The sequence below is a fragment of the Palaemon carinicauda genome, chromosome 2 (genome assembly GCF_036898095.1).
Source record: "Palaemon carinicauda isolate YSFRI2023 chromosome 2, ASM3689809v2, whole genome shotgun sequence".
Classification (NCBI taxonomy): Eukaryota; Metazoa; Arthropoda; class Malacostraca; order Decapoda; family Palaemonidae; genus Palaemon; species Palaemon carinicauda.
In genome coordinates, this window is record NC_090726.1 from 71893594 (window position 1) to 71905930 (window position 12337).

Below are 12337 nucleotides of genomic sequence, written 5' to 3' on the forward strand. Positions count from 1 at the left end.
ATACCATACGCAGAAGAAGAGGTCCCCTAAGATGCCATATATGAGGGATTGAAAAGTAGCCCAAGCATTATGAGGGAAAAAATAGGAGTAAATGAAAGCGTATGTACTAAAGGGGGCTGGTGATGACATTCTTGGGGATGTCTTCTGGGTTCATTTGCAGTTGATAATACCATTTGAAGGGGTCAATCGGGGAGAAAACCTTTGCTTTGTGCAGGACGATGTGAAAGGGCAACAACCATGGGATTAAGCCCTTTAGTCAAAGGCCCATTTCTTCCATTTCAGCAAATGTTTGTTTATTGGCAGCCAGGCCTCTGAATCGGGCTATTATCTGGATCTCCGTTGTCTTGGTATGCTGATAAAAACTGTGCTTGGTGGGGAATGTGGGTGTTTGGTGAAGTTCTAGACAGAAGACTTCTGTGTATGACATGAAGAAGTGTGTGTGTACATCCGGGGGTATGCTGATGTGGAGAGCGAGGTCAGAGGGAGCAGGGTGAACAGGTGTCAATGAATAAACGTCTGTGTTAACTAACAGTCAGTGAGCAACATCAATCAGGAAGAGGAAATTGGAGGGGAAATCCGCACCGAGGATTGGCAATGTGACATCAGTAGCGAGAAATTTCCAATAATATTTGGCTCTCCAAAATGGTAATGTGAGGGTCTCGTACCCGTGGGTGGGGATCACAGATCCATTGGCAGCTACTAGGAGGATGTCAGTAGGCTTAGAAAGACTACGCTGTGTCTGAAATAGTGTCCTTGGTAGAAGAGAACGGGAAGCACCAGTGACTACCAAAAAAACACACGCTCGTACCTGCATCATGTAAAAAGAAAAGAGTTGTGATGGAGGGCACCACAAGAAGAAAAGTTTTGGCCACTGACAGCCGTTTCCACATTTCTTTGCAATATCCATGAATTTGAGGTAGTATTATCATAATTGCAACTGATCGGCGTTTGTAAGTGGTTAGAGAGGTCAAGGGTTGGAGCACGAGAAAGGGGTGGAATTTGTAGTAGCTGGGCGGCTCTGTCACTGCTCCAGTAAGTCACGGGGTGGGCGTCTGCGTTCTACCGCATTCCATCCTATCGTATTCACGTCAGCTTCAGTTGATGTTAAATAGTTGTCCTCTTTGGCAGGAGTGGAGACATTGACGGAGTTCTTGAAGGGGGAGAAATGGCTGTCCATAAGGGCATCGACTTTAGTCATCAGGTCCTTTATAGGCAAAGTAGTGATATCAGAGATGGCAATGTATACATGATTGGGTCATACTCAAAAAAAAGGAATTAGGTTCACCACAAGAGGAACCCCGTTTGCAGTAAGTTGTAGGTGAGCGATATTGGTCACTTCCCCGACGGTGAGCAAAGCCTTTTGGTCCTCTAACGGTTGTGGAGAGAGCTGTAAAAGCTTGACTGCATAGCAGCTGGCATTGGCAAGTACTGCTCTAGGGGGTATGTTTTTAAGGCATCGTATGCAATTGGGGTGTCCCCTTGTTTAAGAAGCCAAACAAAGATTTCCGAGAAAACATCCTCGGGGATCGCCACGAGTATATAGTCGGCTTTGGTGCTTGAGCAAGTCCTGCCCATGATGCGGAACTGGACCTTGGTGTCCTAAAACCTGACGAATGCCTCTGTACTGGCGAAGAGAAGTAGCTTTCTGCATGTGGGCTTGATAGGAGAGTCAGGGTCAGAGGGCAACATCATCAAGCTATGAGACACAGCTGTGAGTGTGTGTGTGTGTATATATATATATATATATATATATATATATATATATATATATATATATATATATATATATATATATATATATATATATATATATATATATACATATATATATATATATATATATATATATATATATATATGGGTATGTATACATATATATATATATATATATATATATTATATATATATATATATATATATATATATATATATATATATATATATATTCATATGAATATATATATATATGAATATATATATATATATATATATATATATATATATATACATGTGTATATATATATATATATATATATATATATATATATATATATATATATATATATATATATTTCGTGTCCTAAATAGTCACGTATAGATCCATGTTGCGGTTAGTGGTGAACATTTATCGCGACATAAGAGAAAATAAGATCTGCAAACAGAACATTGCCCTTTTTATCGGAATCAGCCACCTTCATTTTGCTTTGTTATCCCCCCATAAGACTAAATAGGTATTCGTGAGCTGGAAAATCTTAATTAGGTTTGTACTTATTGCTATTCATATGTATACGCTTAACATTATACTTATTAAAGATAACTTTTCGTTCTCTTATTTCCACAAACACACTCAACCACACACAAATTTACATGCACGTACATGGATGTTGGTGATCAAACAGAGATAACACATTTAGAAAAAAATCTCTTCCACTTTCTATAACCGCGTACGTAAACATGAAGTCACACAAGATATTATAAGCATGATAGTTACATCAAATATCGCACTTCCGGTCACTTGAGTGATTCTCCGGGTTGAGGAACATTCTAAGTTAATTGAAACTAGGTATGAAGGATGATATAATAGATGCCCTTATGTTTCTATTAGGTAATAAATAATTAGTTTGAGCATATATACTGACTGCCATTATGAATGTTTTGAAGATTTTTTTTTTCTCCTATTCAGGTAATAAACTAGTTAACGTCAGGTATTGGTTTAAGTTCCATTGATAGTTTTATACTTTGGTTTTTTTACTAAGATTCTTAGGAAAAGAGGCCATGGTTTGATCAATTTGTATGCAAAGTATCATTGTACTGAGAAATATTTTGAAAAAAGATTTTAGGCGTAATAATACATGGTGGCCGGACAGTTGCGTCCCAGACATTTGCGTACCGGACATTTGCGTCCCGGACATTTGCGTACCGGGACATTTGCGTCCCCGGACATTTCCGTACCTGGACATTTGTGTACTGGGACAATTGTGTCCCTGGACATTTGTGTACCTGGACATATAAGCATCCGAAATATTTTGAATTTACCATATTGTAAAATCTCTCTCTCTTCTCTCTCTCTCTCTCTCTCTCTCTCTCTCTCTCTCTCTCTCTCTCTCTCTCTCTCTCTCTCTCTCTCTCCCCTCAGTTACACCTTAACTTTATATATAAACCCAAGAATTGTTTGGTATAGAAATTCATTCATTAATACCTTTAGTAACTTTAAACAAGCTGAAAGGTAGTTTACCAAAAATAAAAAAAAATAAATCTTTTCTAAAGCAGGAGAAAAATAAGCTAGCAATTCTAGTTCTCGCCAGCAGTGTGTAACACAAACATCTATTGGTATTAGTATTTTATATATTTCGAAACTCGGAACCCATGGCTAAGTTCCGGAAATCTAACACTGGTGGAAAAATATTTGTGGACAATGAAAATTACAGCTACCACTATCATAAGAAAAACTCTGAGGAAACAAAAACATACTGGAGGTGTGTAGTGCGATCTTGCAAAGCAAGAATTCATACAGTGAACGACGTAGTTACAGCATGCCACAATGAGCATAGTCATGGCTCCTCAGCTGCAGAAGTCAAGGCACAAGAAGCTATGTCCCAGTTGAAAAATACTTCAGTGTCAACGTATGAACCATGAAGAAGTCTTATCGGAGAAACGATCGCTAATGAAGATGAGTATTTCATTTCAAAACTGCCTAGTTTTTCATCAATGGGAAGAAATATACGTCGATGGAGACAAAAGACACACAATGCGCCCCGTATCCCACGGCAAATAAATAATTTTGAGATTCCGGAATCCTACTGTTTTCTCGCAACTGGGGAAAAGTTCCTTGCGTTTGGTTCTGGCATCGAACATGAGAACAGAATACTGATCTTTGCAATGGATAACGGCTTAGAAGATATAACAAAGTCTCCTAACTGAGCAGCAGATGGTACTTTTAAAATCAGTCCATTAATATTTTATCATCTATATTGTATCCATACACAAGAGAGCTCATTTAGTATTTCCAGATTTTTGCCCTCCTCCCTGGAAAGACAAAGGAAGTGTATATTCGACTTTTCGCATATTTATTGCTACTTAAACCGCAACTTAATCCAAAATCTTTGTTAACTGACTTTGAGATTGGAGCTCAGAAAGGATTCTTGGATACATATTCTCCTGAAGACAAGATAAATTTCTTAAGAGGGATAGCTCACAATATCCATACATTTTGAAATATTTGTTTAACCTATAATTTCTTTGTTTTTTAATCTTTGATTGCTATTAATTTTAAACAAAAAATAAAACTGCAATTCCACTATTGGAAAAATATTCTCCTGAAAACAAGAATAATTTCTTAAAATGTATATTCATACATTCTGAATTATCTATTCAACTTGTAATACCCCTCTTAAACAAAAATAAAATTACAATTCCATCAAATCTATTTCTTTCATCCCTTAATAATTGCTTTTTCATATGTAGGTTAATAATATTTGAAAATAATCTAGGTACACAAATGTCCAGGGACAAAGATGTCCAGGTACACAAATGTCCAGGGACGCAAATGTCCAGGTACGCAAATGTCCGGGACGCAAATGTCCGGTACGCAAATGTCCGGGACGCAACTGCCCTAAAACCATAATACATGCACCAAATAGATTGTTCCTTGGAAAATAGGTTTCATAAATTCTCATGTGAATACTCTAAGTCAATTTTGAAAACAGACATTATTATTTATGACATCTACTACTATTGCAATTTATTATCATTGCTAGTAGTAACAGCAGTGGTATTAGCAGTAATAGTGGAAGTAATGGCAGTAGCAGTGGTATTAGCAGTAATAGTGGAAGTAATGGCAGTAGCAGTGGTAGTAGTTCTATTGTAATTAGACATCACTAGTAGCTACTAGCAATTTCATCATAAGTATTGATAATATTACTGTATGGTTAAATTTCTCATCATCACCATTATTTATATCACTATTATAATCATTAAAAGTGAAAATAGACTAATGCACGTATAACGTTCCTTTGCTAACTCGGTCCTGTTAATTTAGAAATTTTGATAAAGAGAGGATTCTAATTATTTAGATTGAGTTAGCTTATAGTACGATAAAAGTACGGAATTACGGTGTAATTTTTTCCGTACTGTGCGGTGCGGATAAATAATTATAGTACGGTATTTTAACCAGGTACGAAGTACGGAAAACATTCCGTACCGTACTACTAGCCTTGGTTATAACTGAGAGCCGATGTCAATGGAACTAAACTTTATTAAGCAGACATCGAGGCAGTTTCCCGGATTAAAACAAAATAAAACATGATGTAGCATACTTATTCATGTTGGCCTGTATTAACATTACAGGCAATAGTGATTGGTGGAACAAAGAAGTAAAACCGTTACAGTATACGACCATGTATGAAATACACGCCTTATACACAAAAGTCTAAAATTCATCTGTATAAGCATCGAATGATCCAATGTCATAATCATTTTTTAAAAATGACTGTTTAGGACTCATCCTTTTTTAATTTTTTCTCACTATTTACAGTAGATATGAAATGATATCAAAAGACTTTAAATTTGAAATGAGTATCGTATATTTTGCATACGCGAATACACTGTTCTATCGGTGTTAATGAAAAAACTGTTTTGTATGATGTATCTAATGGGATGTACAAAAGATTCCTCTCAGAAATCGATTCATGTTTCCAGAAGGTATAAAGTCAGATCATCACTGTTATCTTCACTGTGTTATCTATTTAGGATGAAGACTCTAATTAAACGGTACCTGCTAGTTTTAGGTCCCGTAACCATATACAATTTTTTCTGTTACTATTATGAAAATTCAGAGTTTATTCCATATAGACTTTCTTTATTCCGTCAACTTGTAAACATATCTCTTTTTTTCTCTGCTCTCGTCATTTTCAATTTCAGTCATCTCTCTCAGCAACTGACCTCATCATGTCTTTCTGCTCATTTCCTCCTCCCCCTTCTAACCCAGTTTTTTTTTTCTTTTTTTTTCTTGGACCCTTTGTTTACATCAATTAACCAATTGTTTTCCCCGCTCTTCCTAGATTTCATTTAGCTAATGAGTTTCCATCTGAGGCTACGATTCGTGCTTTCAGGATTTTCAAACGATGCAATCGAATTGATTCACATAAATTTTGTTTCGTTTATTTCTTGAGTTGAATATTACCTTCAACTCTTAGCTGTTTTCAATGGCTTTTATTTTACTTGTTTGGTATTCATTTATCCATTTTCTGATTAATTACGTTGATTCATCATACTCTCATTTCCTTTGCTCTTTTACTTCAGTGTTTTTTTTTTTCTTTTTTAATGAAAGACGAATACGATTTCTGTTATTTTCAAATCCAATTCCATCTTTATTACTTTCCTTGAATTATGTAGTAAAAGTTTTATTGGAAAGTTAATGGGGTAATTATATTGGCTCATGGGATTCACTAACTGCCGGAAGATACGTCGAAGGTCATAATATCGACATCTGCTTGGAATAGATAAAATGCTGACGTCAGCAAATTAAATAAAACAGATCAGGTAGTTGTCCCATTACAAAACGCCAGCGACTATTTGCATATTTCTCAAACGCTTGGTATTGAAACATAAAGAAAAACTCGTTAATTGGCAAATGTCAGATTTAACATAACTCTGAACGGAAATACATTGCTTTTACTTTTATCATATTTTTGTACATTATCATTATGTCAAGATGGAAAATGTGCTGAATTTTTTTTATGTATATTAATTTCTTTATCATGGAGATAACACAACTAAATAAATGCTGCCGGAAACTTCTTTGTGAAGGTTATGTTTACGTTCTAGATAATAAATTGGACAATACAAAATTATGACCTCATGAAAACGAGGATATTGTGGTAGAATAATTACCGGAGCAAACTTACAAGTGAACATTCCTTTTTTTTATGGCATACTACAATTTGGATCTAACCTTAGTCAATGTTGAATTCGAAAGAGTCCCTATTGGTAATGTAAAGAAGACATTTTCCAATACTATTATTTTTGGTGTTTTATTTCTTATTTTGGCCACTATTTTTGGCACAGAATTGAGTTCCGGTATACGGATACCAGGAATGATTTCATAATAAAGTAGTTTCAAGTATTGCTTCTACTGATTACAAATATCCTTATTTGATGAGGTCCTTGCCTCTCTAACGAAAGGAGAATAATCTGCAGTCGTTGAATTTCTAGCATATTTTGAAGCGACTTGGTTACGGGTCGCCAAGCCTGGGCGCCAAAGTAATAGTTAAGCATCTCGTGTCCATAAAATAGGATTAGTGAGATCGGGTTACCTGACTGCATTTTATGGCATTTTCTAAATGTTTTGGGTACGGCGATTCCAAATATTCAGGATTCCATTTTCTTGCAACATTCTAAAGGCCGATATCTTGGTTTACATTATGGCCCCCAAACATAGCAACTACAAGCATAATTTTAGGTAATGATACGATATTGATTTATTTTTTAAGATAATATGAATGAAATTGAAGAATAAAACATTACTATTTTGTTTTTAGAAATTTACTTATCGTCCCAAGTAATAAGAAAATATCAAGCGATATTTGATAATCTTTAACAAAATATATATCTACAGTTATTTTTTTTTTTTTAATTAAATGAACCAGGTCTAAGATTCTCTGTTAGTAACTCAAGTTGTTTATAAAATGGATCATCATTATCCGCAAAGACCCGTTATGAGAGATACATAAATATAGTAGGCCTACATTAATTGATAGAGAATATAATTTAAATTTTCTAATAAGAAAAAAATTATATATATATATATATATATATATATATATATATATATATATATATATATATATATATATATATACATATACATATATATATATATATATATATATATATATATATATATACATATATATACATATATATACACACACATATATATATATATATATATATATATATATATATATATATATATATATATATATATATATATATATATTTGTATACTAACTTCAAGACTAACCTATATTAGCATTTAATGTATAATGGTGTCCATACCGTTCTCTATTTTTATGCTATATTCTAACTCTTAGTCATCTGCCTCATCTTGTATACAATAGTGACAACAATTATCAGTCAATATCCTTGCAAAGAAGTGTGCACATAAGGTTATTTTTCCTAATAAAACATTACCTTTTAGCATACCTTTTTATGCATCCTTATTTTACTAACTCTATTTTGACTTTAGGGACTAGGAGTTTTGAAGACATTGTTGGCTGGAAGGATTTATTTGGTTTCGGCCATCATGAATATCCACTTGACTTAATTGTTTACTTCGTTTGAATGTCTCGTGGACATATATAATTAACCCTTTGGATGTGAAGTAGCAATGCTACTTTTGTAGGTAGCAATTGCTCTCCTTTTTTTGTCTTTGACCTGAGTAGTCCCCATCTTGTATCAGGAATTGCAATTGTATAACGTTCAAAGATTTTTTTCCACCTGTTGTTATTTTTGGGATAACTTACCATCTACTAACTTATTTTATATTATAATGATACCAATGATGGCAAAAAGATATATGACAAGGCAGCTTCACATAACCCAATACATGGTAGAATCCAGTTTCTTTTCTAAATACCAGAAACTTTACTAACATAGTTAACGCCTAAGAAGTTATGTATACTAATCAGATTACAGTAGGTATTTTGATTTTACTATTACTCTAACGATATCTAATATGTTGAGTTATTTAAACGACTAATAAGCCCAACTACTGTCAATGACTCTGCTCTGTCATTTGCATCTAAGTCAATTAATGCAATTATTACATCAGTCTCAGAGAACTATATGACGACCTATTTCTGAGTCATATCGTAAAGGTAATCAAAAAAACTGTTTTGATATAAGTTTGTTTGCTTGCGCAGGTTATGTATTTTCATAGATTGTAACACTAGCCTCAGTTCCCCTAACAACAACAGTCTTCTTTCTAGTACCCTTGTATTTAGTAATTATTGCTTAACCAAACTCAAGCATCAGGGATGATTTGTTCTTGTTAAAAGTCAGAAGATCTTACAAAAATAATGTATGTTTAACGCCATATACTTGTGAATATCATATCCATTTGGTAATTATGATACTCTATTCGACCTCGTTTTACTTTTCAGTGGATGTTGAACAATGCATCTATATGAAATAACTACTTCAGAATAAATTTATCATTTCCATTCTATACAAGACACGATTGATTTAGTCATTTCATCATATACCTGGCTCTGTTTTGAGTGGTTATACCTCAGCAATCGCATTTACTATTGCTTCCTTCAACAGCGTCACTGTTGTATTAGTAACACCTTGCTTAGAATCTTCCACTTTTCTCTATATATCCATCATAATATCTGAATTGTGTTCTGATTTTAACAAAGTATGATCAAAAGCAGAGAGTTAGGTATAACTAAAAGCTCATAGTGACCACTTTTTTTTAACTAAGTTCTGTTTTGCTACTCTGAATTATTAGAAAATTTTACAAAAGACCACAGCCTTCATTTACTTAATCACATTATCTGTAATTCTGTAAGTAGTTTTAGTCACTGAGATGTTCAATGTTTTAAGTTTGTATTTTTTTATCACAACCCATACACTCCTGTGTCCTTCTTATGAAAGTCGCTCTTTTCTGAAATCTTTCAACAGCTTCAGCTCTTTTTATGTTCTGGTTAGTATACTGTCTGGGGTGGGTCAAGGATTAAGGCAGAAGAAAAATATCTTCTGAAAGGTGTGTTGCTCATGAATGGGTTTCCTTCACATTATTTCAAATACGCATCCTACATTTTCTTTGTACTAGTAGTTTGTTGAGAGGAGAGAAGCGAAGTAAACAAGTTGTCGGAGCTACACATCAAGTTTTCGCCGATTTCTTTGAAACCTGAGTCTTTAACTGAATGGAAATGAGGTGAGAGGTTTATGAACATGCTGTGATTTGTGCTGTATATAGACAGTGAGAGAATTAAATTCCATAGACAAAATATAGTGCAAAGTTTCATACAGGCGTGCTAGTGTTTTAGGTACCCCCTAGCCATCCCTAGGGGGAACCTCTACGCGTTATCAAGCGACGGTGGTGCTATCTTTTGAGAAATTTTGCTACTAATTTCGGCAAAATGATGTATCGTTAAAATGGCACTAAAGAGAAAGGACTCTTTTGGGTTGCAGTTTTCTTCTTACCCATCTATGGAAATTGCGAGTAATATGACATTTTCGTGCATGAAATTGAACCCTAGTACTATAATAGGCGTGCAAATGATGAATAGGGATAGAGTTATCGTTAAAGTGACACCGGAAGTGTTCCCTGACATTATGAAACAGTTCGTAGACAAAGAAATTAGTTCTGCGAAATGTGGACAGGTTAAAATTGTAAATTCAAGTTCCTTTGTTACATATGTTTCTATAAGGAATGCTACATTTGAACTTGAAGATGAAGTGTTAAATTCATATGGAAAAGTAAAAGGAATACTACGTAACAGGTATGTTGAGGGGCCATTAAAAGGTTAATTGTCAGAAGTACGGACTGCGAAAATGAGATTAAAAGAAAACGTTCCCTCATCTATCACAGTAATGGGGTACACACTAACTGTGTTGTATAATGGACAGCAACGAACATGCTTTAGGTGCAAAGAAGTTGGACATGAGGTGAAAGATTGTCCATTAGAAGGTACGAGACCTAGGTTTAGCGAGGAAGATTTCCCTGACATGGCCCCTAACCAGAAGATGAATTCAATGAAAACAAAAACAAACAAAAACACTGAGACTCCGGCGACGGTGTCTGACAAAGACGACACTTTGGGTAGAGAAACTATTATTCAGTTTGAGGTAGTTCTGGAAGAAGAGAATGTGGAAACAAAGATAAGTTTTGATCATTTAAGGAAAGAACCTCTCGAGAAAGGAGCACAAAATGAAGATCATGGAAACTGTTTGGCTGAAATTGACTAGGAAATAATTGACGAAACCCAGGAACATGGATTATCACAGGAAATAGGAACCAGTGAAATGAAAACTTCAACAATCCAGGTGGAAGTTCACCAGGTAACGATGGAAAGTAATGAATTGACAGAAAATGAAGATATGGTTAGTGGAAACGAATTTAGCAACCTAGAAGACACGAGCGTGCGTCCCAGAGAATCGATTCCCCAGGAGGAGCATCGTGGTATCACCGACAAAGGAACAGGAAACTGGTATACGGAACAACATGGAGCCAATAAGCTGAAGATAACTTTAAAAAAGGACCAGGCCCAGAGCATGGATGTGGATCTTAGGAATTCGACATCGGATAACGAAACAGAAAAATGTCCAAAGAAGCATAAACCATGATAATTTTAGTGTATAAAAGAATTTATCTTTAATTTCTATCAAATTCATCTCATCCACATTAAATATAGCGACAGTTAATGCCAATGGACTTGACTGCATAAATAAGCAAATCAGATTAATAAGTTTAATGTTTTTATACAAATTAGATATAATTTTTATTCAAGAACACAATATAAAAACTGAAGGGAAACTACGGTACATAGAAAAATTTGTAAGATATTGATAAATTATACACAATATCTTAAAGGGGGACTTGCTATCACTATACGAAAATCATCTAATGTGGATGTCCTGAATGTAGAAAATGATATAAATGGTCCTTTAATGAGTGTTAATTGTGCTTATTCAAATGTTCACATTCAGTTACTAAATGTCTATGCACCTGCTGGAAATAACAAAAAGAAAGAAAGAGAACAGCTCTTTTGTAAAGATATTATGTATTTTTTGCGAAATAATATAAGTAACATTATATTGGGTGGTGATTGGAACTCCATTACTAGTATGAGGGATTGTTCGAATTCAGATAGTTACCTCTTATCTAAATCTCTTGTGTGGCTTAAAAATAATTCGAAATTGAAAGACGCTTGGTTTCTCCTAAACCACCATGTAGAGTATACATATATTAGGGAAAATTATGGCTCAAGGTTAGATAGATTTTATTTAAGAGATTTGCAAATTCATGTAATTGATATTCGAAATATACCTGTAAGCTGGTCTGACCATTCCATAATCAAACTAACAATGAAATTGGAAAATGTTATGTCATTAGGTAAAGGGTATTGGAAACTCAATTGTAATATTTTGAATAACGATTTAGTTAAAGAAAATTTCATGACGGCTTGGACTGAGATTAGAAATAAGAGAGGCAAATTTGAAAATATTAAATGTTGGTGGGACTTAGCAAAAGAACAACTAAACTCCTTTTTTTTGAGAGTTGTTCAAAGCAAATTAATCGGGAGAGATATGAACTGCTTAATTTATT